This window comes from Cimex lectularius, unplaced genomic scaffold, assembly GCF_000648675.2.
Source record: "Cimex lectularius strain Harlan isolate CLEC.00 unplaced genomic scaffold, Clec_2.1 scaffold137, whole genome shotgun sequence".
Lineage (NCBI taxonomy): Eukaryota > Metazoa > Arthropoda > Insecta > Hemiptera > Cimicidae > Cimex > Cimex lectularius.
The window spans coordinates 463,973-477,457 of NW_019392687.1; the positions used below are offsets into that span (position 1 = coordinate 463,973).

Genomic DNA, 13,485 nt, shown 5'->3' on the forward strand with positions numbered 1-13,485 from the left:
CAGAAGTGAAATTCATGCGTAAACCGCGTGCATGTCGTTTTCACGCGGGTTTGTTTTCGTTTTCGAACCGGGCATCGCGACGCCGCAGACCAAGCGGAAAGAAAAGAAGAGAAGAAAGAAGAGGAAGATAGAAGAAGAGGGAGGCGAAGAGCGTTTGTAGGTTAGTGTTACCTGTGCCCCCTCCGCTCTTCTTCCATCCCCCCACCCGTCATCATCGGAGGCCGGTGTTTAGGGGCATTGCTCTTCGGTACCCCGTCAAGAGAGTACCGAACGCCCGTCGCTGGATCTTTCGTATTTTTATTTTTATTTTATTATTATTATTTATTTATTTTTTATTTTAAAGACCCGAGGGAGTGTTGCACAATAAACCGAGAGCTATGGTACGGTGGAAAATTAAGTTGTGACTATTGACAGTGTTCTTTTTTTTATCTTTAATTTTTTGGAGCAAAAAATTCATAAGTGTTGGCGTGTTATTTTCCGAATCGGTACGAGTCGGAGTTGACTAAGAAGATTGTGTCCTGCCTTCAAGATTCTTCAAAACCACCTCCTGGATAACATTCCTTTAAAATCGGTAAGTTTAATTTTCCCCCATAATTTTTTATACATATTTTTTTTTCTTGTACAAAATAATAACGTAAATAGACCATAAATTTTATGTCGTCGATTAACATTTAAATTGCCTACATTCGACCCCCCCCCTACGAAGCCTAAACCCGGAGCTTCAAAGTAGGCTACCGAGATCCTGGACGACGAAGTAGGACACCCGAGTAGCATCCTGGTCTGATCGTCCACATCCTTCCCCCTCTTCAGGGACGAGAGACTTGAACGCCCTTAGAAAAGGAGTCGCCCGTTTTCTGAAGGCAAAGATTTAAAAATGGAAAAGGGGCGGGGGTGGCAAAACAGAAACACCAAGGGCAAGGCGAATGTCAAAAAACCCGTTGCTAAACAATTTTTTCACAAACGATGCGAAATCTTGCAAACTAGATTTTCCCAAAGCATAAAAAGATTCCTTTTTAAAAGAACAAGACTTAGCTTAAATTACAATACTGACTAAATTACCGCAAACAATTCAGACTACCATCACAACAATCAAAGATCATTCAAAAACGTACCATAATAACTTGAAAACTTACAATCAAAAAACCTTCTTTGAGAATTTACAGATACACAATATCTTTAGTAAACACTTTATTTAGTACGTATATACTTTTGATCAAAATCTTCCGAGGCAGGAGTCAAGGCAAATGACTGATTTTTTTTTTTTCAATGAAACGCAAAAAATCTTCACTTAAGATACCGGTTGTGAATTAGGAAGTTCTTCTTTTTGTATATATTATATTTCAGGAAAAATTAAACATTTTAAAATAGTTATTTGTTCTGCTGGTAAGGTTCAGGGTGACCATGATTCCGTCAAATTTCATAATTAAGTTCTTATAAATTTAAAAAACTATAGGCATTTAAAAATCCTTATAGGAAACCAATTTTACTACCTTGTTTTACTTTGAGTATCAAAATCTCAATTTCGCATAATGATAATATTGTTATTTTAGTAAATATTTGAATATAGTGATTCTATGTATTGAAAATTTTAATTGAATATCTGAAATTCGGAAGTTTATGGGATTTAGAAAGTTTTGAAAAAATCATGTGATTTTTTTTGTAATTTAAATATGAGTATTTTGGTGCACATTAATTTTTTTAAGGTTTTACACCGGTTTTTCTTTATTTTCCGGATAGTAGGATAGCATAAAATCCATAAAGATATGATAAAATATTTTCTTTTTTGAAATTAATTTAATTTCTTTTTAACTGGCCAATTCAATCTAAAAACTACCTACTTTACATCCTCCCCATAATTAATAATTAATTCATGACGAGATTCAATTTTCAATTATTAGGTACACGTAAATTCCAGTTAATACATAGTATTTATAGTACATTGTTAAAACTTATACGGCTTATCTTTATTTTTTAACTTAAAACTTATAGGGCTTAGAATGAGCTTTTTTTCTACTTTATAGTGATTTGTTTATACTTAGCACATCAAAATTTATAATACAATATTTATCGTTTGTCGGTAAGTATCATTTATTTCCTGCAATCTTACTTTATTCAAGTTATCAATTTGAAGAGAAAATATAAAATTTTATATTTTTTACATCCAATTTTCCCCTAAAATTGCAGTCATGACCGGTTGGAAAATTACAACGTTGATCATTTGTCCAAATACGATAGTTTAATTATTTTCGCTGAGGAAGGTTGATATTTCCAATGAACCCTCTTTCACAATGACCAGTCCCTGCCAGTAGCTAACTCTCGATCTGACCCGATAATAAATGCCGTTGCCCTTTATGATTGATACAATAAATTATTTGAATATATATAAATATTTTAAATATCCAAATCAATTATCAAAAAAATGCAATATTTAAATTTTTAGTATTATAGTTTAATTATTATTATTGTTGTTGCAATAAATTTTTTTGTAGCAATTTAATTTAGTTTATAATTGTTATATCTGTAGTATCGTTAAAATTTTAAATTATTTATAGCAGTTATTAATCTTCGAAATTACGTGATAATGGGATAAATCATTTTCCCTTATTTTTAAGAGTTTTTTCTTGAATTTCTTTTGTGTGTGTATCTGTTTGCCGATGTGCCGAAGGGGATTTTTTTGAGACAAAGTTTGGATGCAACCCCCTCTTCTCGACTGATTCGAAAGCCACTCCGCTACCATCAAAAAGGGGAGAAAAAAATTCCTCCGTTTTCCTCCCCAGTGACCTACTTGAGCCACGATTCTTCCACGGAGTTCTCGTGGTGCGACAAAGAAGAATTAGTTACGATATTTTGCATGGTATCAAAAAGTCATTAAATTATTTTAAAATTAAAAAAAATAATGAAAAATTCCCTTTCAGTGTTTACAGGGTTGATATGTGAAATTTTTTACCCTCGTTGTTTATAAAATAAAATTTTCCTTTAACAATGTTTTGTCTTGTACCATCAAAATTAGGCACAGGATTGGATGTACAACAACATCCAAAATGTCAAAAACAAACAAAAGTTCTTACACATCAAGCCAAACTTCATCCTATGAATTTTCCCATCGTTTTGACATAACTCCAAGAAATCTTGAGAATTTTATTGTCAGACAAAGAAGATTTTTAAGGTATCATCAAATGACACGTCAAAGTCTATTCTGAACTGTTAGTGTGCTATAAAATATACTAATTAAATTTTATTGATCCGTAAAATATTTTAGAGTCAAAATTATCATCTCCTTTGCCTGTGCGTTACGGGATTTCGTCATTTAGTAAAGTTTAAGCAGGGAGAGGCATCGACCAAAAACTCGCACCTGATAAAAAGTGAATAGCCGAAATTCGTCTTAAAGCCCATAATAGCGAGGACTGGTAGACCTGAAGAAGACATATCCCAAAATTATAAAAGTATATCTGTGCATTACGGCGTTTTGCCATTCTATTGCTGTAAGGATATAAGCAGGAAGAGGCACCGACATAAGCTTACCACTGAAGATGGCGAAGAGCCGAAACTCGTCCTGAAGACCAAAATATCTACTTCGTGAAGAAGAATTTTTTTTAAATTACAAAAGTGCGTCTGTGCATTATGGCATTTTGTCACTTTCAGTGTTTGCCAGGGTTATAAGCTGAGAGAGGCACCTACAAAAAGCCGTGTTCGATGAACGGCCGAGATCCGAAACACGCCTTACAAGCAAAAATAGCGAGGGCTGACAGAACTCAAGACGAAATCTCTCTTCAGGGGTTGTCAGGGATATAAGCAGGAACAGGGACCGACAAAAAAAACCACGTATTTCTAGAACGGGTAAAAGCCTATATTCATTTTAAATATCAAAATAGCGAGTAGTGGCAGAGTTCAAGAAAAATTTTCTAAATATATTTTGTCATATTTTATCACTCATTTATAAGTATTTATTTTTAAGAGGCTCAAAAAGCTACGTCAATTTCGTTTATTAAAATACAGGCAAAACTGAATCAGAACCTCACGCAAAAAAAAAGAAAGAAAGTTTTACATTCTTAAAAAATCAACACTTTCTAATAAAAAATTTCTAATGGTACAACTGATCAATTGTGTTGAACAACTCTTTGTTATAATATGTCATATTAATTTAAAACTAAAAAAAAAGAATATACAAGCTATTATAAATAAATGTAAATATAATAGTATTTCTTAGAATAATATTAATAAAGAAATATTATTCAACATATTAATTTAAAACTAAAATAAATTAATATACAAGATATAAATAAATGTAAATATAAAAGTATTTCGTAGAATAATATTATTAAATAAATATTATTCAAGAACTATTTATCTATCTGTCTCATCCATAATTTTAGGTTGAACGTTTTTGCTTTTTGTCCTTTTCTACGATTTAACAACAGTAGCTAATGATTGATTATTTGTTTTCGATAAAATTGGCTTATAAAACGTTATGAGAGTTATATTAGCACGCTATAATGGCAAAGGTAATTTTGATGTTGCTTGTTTTTAGCTTTGCACAATTGTATCTCAGCTTTTTGAGCATTTGCAAGGAATTTCGGTTAGGCAAGATTTCAGGCTGAGGAAAAAATGTCCATTGAAGGACCAAGGAGTCCATTATTCACAAATTGAGGAATGTGGAAAATGCCCATAAAAAATCCACCAAATGGAGGTTTTTCGGGAGGCTCATGGACCAAACGCCCGAATTTCCATCAGTTTAAAAAAAATGTAAATTTCGTATTTTCCTATGTCGTACAGTAGTCCATTTCATAGAGCAAGAATTAGGTTTCTTTAGAAGTTGAAGATTTTCGTGTCAAGTAGGTGTTGCTTTATATTCTTAGATTTGTATAGGTTTTGGTTGAATTTTATTAAATGTTTTAAGAAGTTATTGTGAAGAAGTGAATTGTTTAAAATGTCCGAAGTCTTTTGATATTGAAAACTGAAATGAATAATTCTCCTGCGGCACGGATCTTTTTCTCTCTAAACCTTTGGGGTTCTTTACTTCAGAGAAAACTTTCTCTTTTTTTCTTTCTCCCATGACGAGTTGAACCTCTTCTTTCTCCCACCGTGTACTTTCATCGAAACTAGAACGGCGGCCTCCATTCGAACGGAGATAGATGGAGGTTGGGGGGCGCGAGGATCCAGTGGCTAAGTGGGCATCTCCCTCCTTCGCGAGTGTATCTCAGGAGGCGTTTTACCCTCGTTTCGCAGGGGAATCGGAGCATAAAAGTAAAACGTAAGTCTAGGGAAATGCTCCAGCGAGCCCAGACAATAAAAACCTATTTAGATTCCGAGAGATGGCGTTTTTGATGGGCGAACGAGCCTCGGAAAAAAATTCGCCTCAAACCTCCAATTAAAGGAAATGACTCCCCAATACATAAGCAATCTAGAAAAATTCCCCTAAAAATAGAAATTCTAAAATATTTGATTTTTAATTGTTTAATACCAAAGAGACCATAGTAGACTGATAAATTTTCCTGTTTGTAGACCAAAAAGAAAAAACATGAATGAACATTCTATGAATTTTCCCATACCCATCGTGCTAAAAATAAATTTAAAAATCTCGATTATTTATAGTTTTCAAGCAAAAGTAAATTTTTTAGTGCTTAACTCGTAGTAACCTTTTACAAAAATAAATCTTCTTTTTGTTTTCGTAATATCTTCTAGATCGTTAGTGTACTATAAAAAGACATTAACTGATTTATTGATTTGTAGAACGAATGAGAGTCCAAATTAAATGTGCGTGTCGAAGGAGTAATGGCATTAAGCAATTTTCGGTAATTCTCAGGGTTATAAGCAGGGAGAGGCACCGACAAAAGACCAAAACTAAATTAATAGCCAAAACTCGTCTTAAAGTCCAAAGTAAAGAGGACATGTAGACCTCAATAAAAAAGTTTCAAAATTATAAATGTGACATTTTTGGGTATGGATTTGTGAAACAAATGTGTATCTGTGCATTACAGCATTTCGCTATGCAGTGGTTATCAGGGTTATAAGCGAGGAGGGGAAGGGCACCGTCAAAAGCCCACCTCTGAAGATAACGAACAGCTGAAACTCGTCTTAAAGACAAAAACAATAACAAGAAATATCCCAAAATGATAACCGTGAGACTGTGAGTACGGCTTTTCCCCATTTAGTGATTGTCCGGGTTATAAGCATGTAGCGGCGCAGGCAAAGGCCCATCGCTGAAGATAGCGAATAGCCGAAACACGTTTTAAAACCAAATAGCAAGGGTCTGGCAGATCTCAATGTTTTAGTAAAGGTTAAAAAAGTGCGCAATGACATTTTTTATTTCTTTTATTGGCTTTATTTGGAAAAATAGGAATTCAGAGAGGGAGGGAGAGAGAGAGAGAGAGAGAGAGAGAGAGAGAGAGAGAGAGAGAGAGTGAGAGAGAGAAAGTGCAAGATATGCCGTTGATATTTAATTGTTTATTGTTGACCAATATAATTAAAACTCTATAAATAATCAGTACGTCATCTTTTCTATTACATTAAAATTACTTAATTTGTAGAACATAGGGATTCAGAGGAAGAAAGAGAGAGAGAGAGAGAGAGAGAGAGAGAGAGAGAGAGAGAGAGAGAGAGAGAGAGAGAGAGAGAGAGAGAGAGTGTGAGAGAGCGGGATACGTCGTTGATATTTAATTATTTATTCTACAATACAATTAAGAGTACATTAAAAAATCAGCTGACTTGTAAAAATATACACTTTTGTATATTTATAAATATTAAATATCACGTACTGATTTTGTTTATGGAATTTTAATTATATTGCACAATACACAATTAAATAATAGATGTTGGTGAAACGATTTCAGCCTCTCAAGACAGTTACATACACAAGAATCGAGTTTATTCTCCTAAAACCCGTTTTTCACGTAAAACAGGAAACAAGATACATACTCATTTTTCAATGTATTTACAGCTGTTATAAAAACGTACGCCGGCTTATTATCAAAGACGACTACTTCACCGTTTGTTAGTCTTAAACAATGTTCACAAAGTCCGAAGTTCTCCTAGTTTTTATTTTATTTCTAATAGTTCACAATTTTTCCTAATTCACTTTGTAGAAAACAGCAGCCTTGCTCTAAATTAAATAATCGTATTGTATCCTTAGGTTTGGGGGCATTATTGGAACAATCCCAGTTGGCTTGCACAAAAAATCCTAGTTAAATATGCAAAATTAGTTTCTTTTGGATGAAATTTGTCTGTAGGATATCATGGACATGGGATGTGTTTTGGAAATAATTTTATTTTTATTTTCATATTTAACAAAAGTAATAATATATTCATTAAAATTTTTATCATTACCTTAGCTTGTATACTCATGAATTAATGTTTTTTACATTGTTTTCAGTTCTGTAATAATTTCATCCTTTTAGCTTCGTATCAATGAGTAACAATTTCAATAGATTGCCTAGAAAATTAGGGAAGCGAGACCAAGCTAAACCCGTATACAGTTAAAAACAAAACTAACTCAAATTCCTATTCAATGGTAATTTATTCAAGTCCGAAATTATTTTTCATTTATTCTTGTCTAATCTTGTTTTTGTTATTTTCGTATCGTTCACACGCTTCAATCCCTGACAAGATAAATCAGAAAAATAATGCACTAAAATAATAAAAATAATAATTTGCACTACACAGAATCCTATGGATAAATGATCACAACTTGATGTTAACAACTGTTATCAATAGAGCCAATCTAAATCGAATGTTTACAAGTCGGATTCGTATTTACTTTGATATCCGACAAGGTCGAAAACCTACAATTTGACATTTGTTTGCAACGCCCGAAGCGCCGGGCAACCCTCACGGCCGAACTACTGACAAACAACCCTTATCAACAACATATTTTCGAACCTGTTTTGCTTCTATTTCTGGTGACTGTAGCAAGTAATTTGCTTTAAAACAAACAAAAAATCTAAAAGTAATTTTCCATTAAGTCGGACCTCGGTAATTGTATTAGCCACCAAAATATTTGTTTTTAACTTCATTGGTCAAAAGTTCTATGTTTGTCTTTAAAGATGAAAATAGCAATAAGAATCTTATCTTTAAAAATATTCAAAAATTTCAAAAATCAAAGTTTCTTCCATACAGTTTCTTAAAAAAAAGTTTATTTGTAACAAGAAATAAATTTTACTTTAAGCCATCTAAAATCGTAAAGTATTATAAATAAACATTAATTCAGATTTGAATCTGCCATGCTGTTCGAATCCCGGCATAGCTCCTGGATTTTTTTTTTTTAAGATTAACTTGGAAAAGGTTTTGTAAAGTGGTTAATGTTAGAAGTTAAGGTTGTATGTCAGGAATTATTTACTTATTAGAAAGGAAGAATTATCCATCAATAATCTTTTGTTTACAAGAGGTTATAATGGAAATTAGTCATTTTTGACCACATGAAAAACGGCTGTATGAGATTGTCTTTTTATGTATATAAATAATGTTGTTTGGCCACGAATTACGGGTTTTTTAATTAAGAATACTTAACCCTGCCGTTCCACTGTTTTCTTTTTGTAAATTATTTAAACTTATTTCATAGACGTTCCTTTTGAAAACAACGTAGAGAATTTATATCAAAGCATAAATTTAACAGACAATCAAAGTTTCAAAGGATTGACGACTAGCCTTTTATAAAAGAGGCTGAGGATTTATTGGAATCCCGCTTTTATCCATTTCACCATCTTGACAGACCCCTTGGATTTCAGAGTACATTTTGAAAAACGGTGTTCCAACATTAAAACAAAAATATTTTCTACCATTTACAAATATTTAAATGGCATGAGAAAAAACAAGAAGGATTCTTTCTCAATGTGTCCTTTTAGGCGCGTTTATAACTGTCAAAACGGTTCTTAGGTGATTAAGAATTTTTCTGTGACGAATTGATAAAAATCTATCAGAATGCAAGATTTTCTTGATATGTCGCCACTTTTTATTGTAATATTCGTTTATTGTCAAATATTTAAATAATTAAAGTGTATAATAGTGCATGCTTCATATTGCAGGTCATTCTTTGTATCGATTATTTATTTAAAAACCTCTACTTATACAAATTATTTTTGTACAATCTCCATCCCTTTTTTTAAACAATTTCCTCAATGGGCGTTTATTATTATTAACGGTTTCGAATCGGCTGTTTATAGTAGGAGTGCCTCCTTGCGCAAGGACTCCCGGCCAACAAACCAGTGAGTCACTCACCCGTAAGCTTATGCAAGTCCGTTTTTTAATCTTTACGCCGAACTCGGAACAGTCAGAGCCGAAGCAGCCGTTCTTCGGGAGAAATTAAAATACAACCGGGTATCCCGCCCAAAAAAAGCAACTCGGTGAAATTCATCCGATAAGTTTGTCCCTTGTGATCCTTTGTTCAGAGGATGATCTTGAGTCTAAGAAAAAACTTTAGTTATTGCGTAGATTTTTATAGATTAGCACAATAAACTCAAAATAGTAGTCCACTGTTAGTCCTACAGAAATCGAAAAATTAAATAGTTTCCCTCTAAGGTTGTTTATTCCCCTTTCTGAGTGAAATTGCAAAAGGTGTAATGATTTGTTTGTGTGTTTTTAAGACTGAAAGTAAAAAACCATAGCTTGGTCATTTTACGCTCTTTTTCGTCCGCCTATCCTCGCTGTTTTGGTCTGTCAGACGAGTTTCGGCATTTTGCCATCTTCTTTGTGTCCAGCGATGATGGTCACCATAGAAAAATCTCACAATTTCATGTTCTTTGTTTTCTCTTTTCTAATTCTGCTATAACGTGATTGTCAGGATGAGGCACCGAAATAAACTGGCCAACGAAGATATAACAATTCGAAATGTACTTTACATTTGACATTAAAAAAGAGTTGTTGTTTAACAAAAAATATTAGCAGGATTGGAAGATGAAAAATTTATTGGATTGGCCGTTTTAATCTTTATTAGAATTTACATTTCTGAAATCCATTGGCTTCTACTAGGCCAATTTTGGATACTATCTGAAATTCTCTTATAACCTGGTTGTCAGGGTTAAAGTAGGGTGAGGTACCGAAATAAACTGATCAGCGAAGATGATAATAATCCGAAACCTATCGGAGACTTTACATTTGAGATTAAAAAAAGGGTTGTAATTTAACAAAAAATATTAACAGGATTGGAAGATGAAAAATGTATTGGATTGGCCGTTTTAATCTTTATTAGAATTTACATTTCTCAAATCCTTTGGCTTCTACTAGGCCAATTTTGAATTTTTTTCTGTAATTCTGTTATAATGTGGTAGTCAGGGTTATAAACCGGGTGAAGCACCGAAATAAACCGACTAGTGAAGATGGAAACAATTCAAAATTCGTGGTAGTTACAAAATACTTGATATTTGACATTTAAAAGATTCGTTATTTACCAAAATTTTAAGGATTCGAAGATGATAAATTTATTGGATAGGGCGTTTTAATATTTATTAAGACATATCTCAACACCTTTGGCTTCTATCGGGCCAATTTTGGATTTTTTTTAAATTCTGCTATAACGTGGTTGTCAGGGTTATAAGCAGGGTGAAGCACCAAAATAAACTGACTACTGAAGATGGAAACAATTCGAAACGCGTGCTAGATACAAAATACTTGACATTTGACATAAAAAGAGTTGTTATTTACCAAAAATATTATAATAGGATTCGAAGATGAAAAATTTATCGGATAGGCCGTTTCAATCCTTCTTAAGACATAGATATCTCAAAACCTTTAGCATCTATTGAGCAATTTTTTGCGCTGAGATTTACATAAATTTCTTTCAAGTGATACGTTTTTTTAAAAAAGTTTAATTTACTTACAGAAACAGACCCTAAATTACTCACAAATGTTTTCATATGAGAAAGAACAGAGTATATTTTATATTTTTGATAAATAAAAGTTGCGTTTTGGTAAGAGTTTGGATAAAATAAGTTGCAGTATTAGTGAAGTTCTTAATTAAATACAAAATAAAAAGATAAGAATAAAATCATGATTAGTCTATTATTAAGAATGGGGGAAAAGTCGAAATTTCAACAAGTACCAAGCTGTCTAAATACTAGGTGTTTTGTCGTTTTCAATATTGTACTCATTACAAAACTCATCTTTCACTATAAACAATAAAGTCGAACCTGTTGGTCCGAGAGGTCAGAAAAGAAATCCCAAATTAGGTCGAAGACCTCATGGAACAGGTGGACCCCGGAACATCTGCAGGGCTCCCCGCAGTTAAATTCGACACAGGAACTCTTCCCGGATGTTAATCTGCATGTTATCTAATTTCTTCCCAAATGTCTTCCTTTTGTTTAGAATTTTCGCGGAATAAACCCCGATTAGAAATAATTAACGGAGCAGTTGTTCCATTATAGGTCAACATAAGAGCTCACCCTTTCGGCGTTGTTCTTTTAGATTTATAACTTTTAAATTTGTGTTGCTAGTTCGCTACTTTTCGAAATTTTCAATCTAACACGAGTTTAATTTGTTTAATACGAACGACAAGCCAGAAAAATCAAACTCGAACAGAAAGGACATGACCGATTTTTGCATACCTAACTTGATGTTTATCAATTTCAACTTTTTTTAATGGGGGTTGATGGTATTTCTGCATATGCAGCCAGAATATTAACATCGATTTTCCCCTTGGATTAGTTTATTCCATAAGTCTTTTCATTGAAACATTGATTTCCCGGGTTTTGACATCAAGATGAAAATACGTGAAAATCTCCTTTTTTTGTTATAATGGAGGACACTATTTTTTTGAGACGTGAGAGGGGGATTCGGTGTTGTATACAGAAGAGGTAAGAGTGGGTTGAAACAGACAGACAATGGGCTGTAGGGAATGTAGGTATCTAGGTCTCCCGGTATAACTGTACTCCCGGAGGTTCCCCCTTCCACGCGGCGGATCGCCTCTTTTTTTCTTTTTTCGGCCAAGACTCCCAAAACCTCCGGGGGACCTCGGTCATAATCCCGGTGGGTAAACGGAACAATTAAATTAGTCTAAATTTAGAAGAAGTGTTCCGGAAAATGAAACGGAACGACAAAATTCATTCCGGCTCTAGCCACTCTTTGGTAGGACGTCAACAAAAATCAAAGACAAATGTCAAGAAGAAATTTCCATATTTTCCGTACTTGACTATTTTTTTAACAATTTCACGTTTCGAAATAGTACAAAATTTGACATTATTATAAGCAAGATATAAGCTACCCTCTTTTTTTGCTCGAGGAAAAGAAAATTTTCTTCTCTGTACCTTTCAACAAACTGAAAACTCGTTGTAAAGTTTAATACGCAAAATTTTAAAATCTCTCTCTATTTGATAAATTAAACTTTAATCCACGACTTTTGTACGAAAAAAAGGCCAAAAACAATCCACCAAGAATGAATTAACTGTTAAAAAATAAACCGTGCAATATCTTTATGGCAATATTATATACAATGGTGGTCTAAAAATATATATTTCATACCAAATTGTTATCCTCTGATTTTGTATTTTTGCAATTTGTCGCTTTTTCTTTCTTAATGAGTAAATTAATGGCAAATGTTTCTCTATGAATACTAAAATCTTTTTGCATTACCAACTGGTATTTATTTATTAAAATGAAAACTAAAGGTGGGAAATGCCTGAAAAGATGTCAAAAGTAACCATACTGGATTTGACTTTAATTTAATTAATTTTTTTTTTAATGTTTCAAACGATGGTATTTCAACTACGAGGTTATAATATGAACTCTCTGGGTGCCGGTGTTTTTGAAAAAAGGCCACTTGTAAGTATGCCGGGTTCGAATGCAAGGCCTCAGTATTCGAACCCGGGACCTTACAGGGATGAGCGCCGTGTCTACACCTAAACCGTAGGAATCCATCGACGCCCTTGGATTTTAATTTTTTATCCTTTTTGTTTACTTTTTAGAATACGCATAAAAACAATTAGCAAGGAAATCATCAAGGCTATGAAGAATTTATTAACGCCTCCGTTTATTATTATTTATACGTCAAAGGTATCAAAGAGTAAAAAAATTAAAGAAAAATATCGAGAAGAAAATTCCACATTTTTCTTACTTGCCTTGATATTTTTTTAACAATTTAACATTTAGAAATAGTAGAAAATTTGATATTATGATGATCGTGATAAAATTTACCCTTTTTTGGCTAACCTTTAAAAAATTAAATACTTGTTTCCTATTAGTTTAATGTTTAACCACGTCTAATACATTAAATGATAACGTTATTTTAAAGTAAAGAATTATTTTAAAAGTATGTCGAACAGACTGGAACACGTGTGGGTTCGACTTGTTGGTCCGTCTCCTCTCGCTGGGCCTAGGATGGTCGACCAGATTTTTCTTGTTCATAATGAAAGACTGTTATCCGATCGAATTAAACGGAATATTGCTATAAGATTTTTTCTTTATAAAACTACGTTCTTTTGTTTAGAAATTTAAAAATTATTGACTCTGTACAAGAAAAAACATGCGTTTTTCTGTTGATAACAAACAACGACAAGACAGATA

The 13,485-nt window shown here is 33.0% G+C and overlaps 1 protein-coding gene across 2 annotated transcripts in view; it reads left to right on the forward strand.

The window, feature by feature from the left end:
- Nucleotides 1–259: 259 nt before the first annotated feature.
- LOC106664959 (zinc finger protein 530) overlaps nt 260–13,485 on the forward strand; it is a 28,267-nt gene continuing 15,041 nt past the window's right edge. For both annotated transcript variants that reach the window (XM_014391071.2, XM_014391069.2), the window contains exon 1: nt 260–571. The gene's annotated coding sequence lies outside the window, so the exon portion shown is untranslated. The remainder of the gene's footprint in view (nt 572–13,485) is intronic.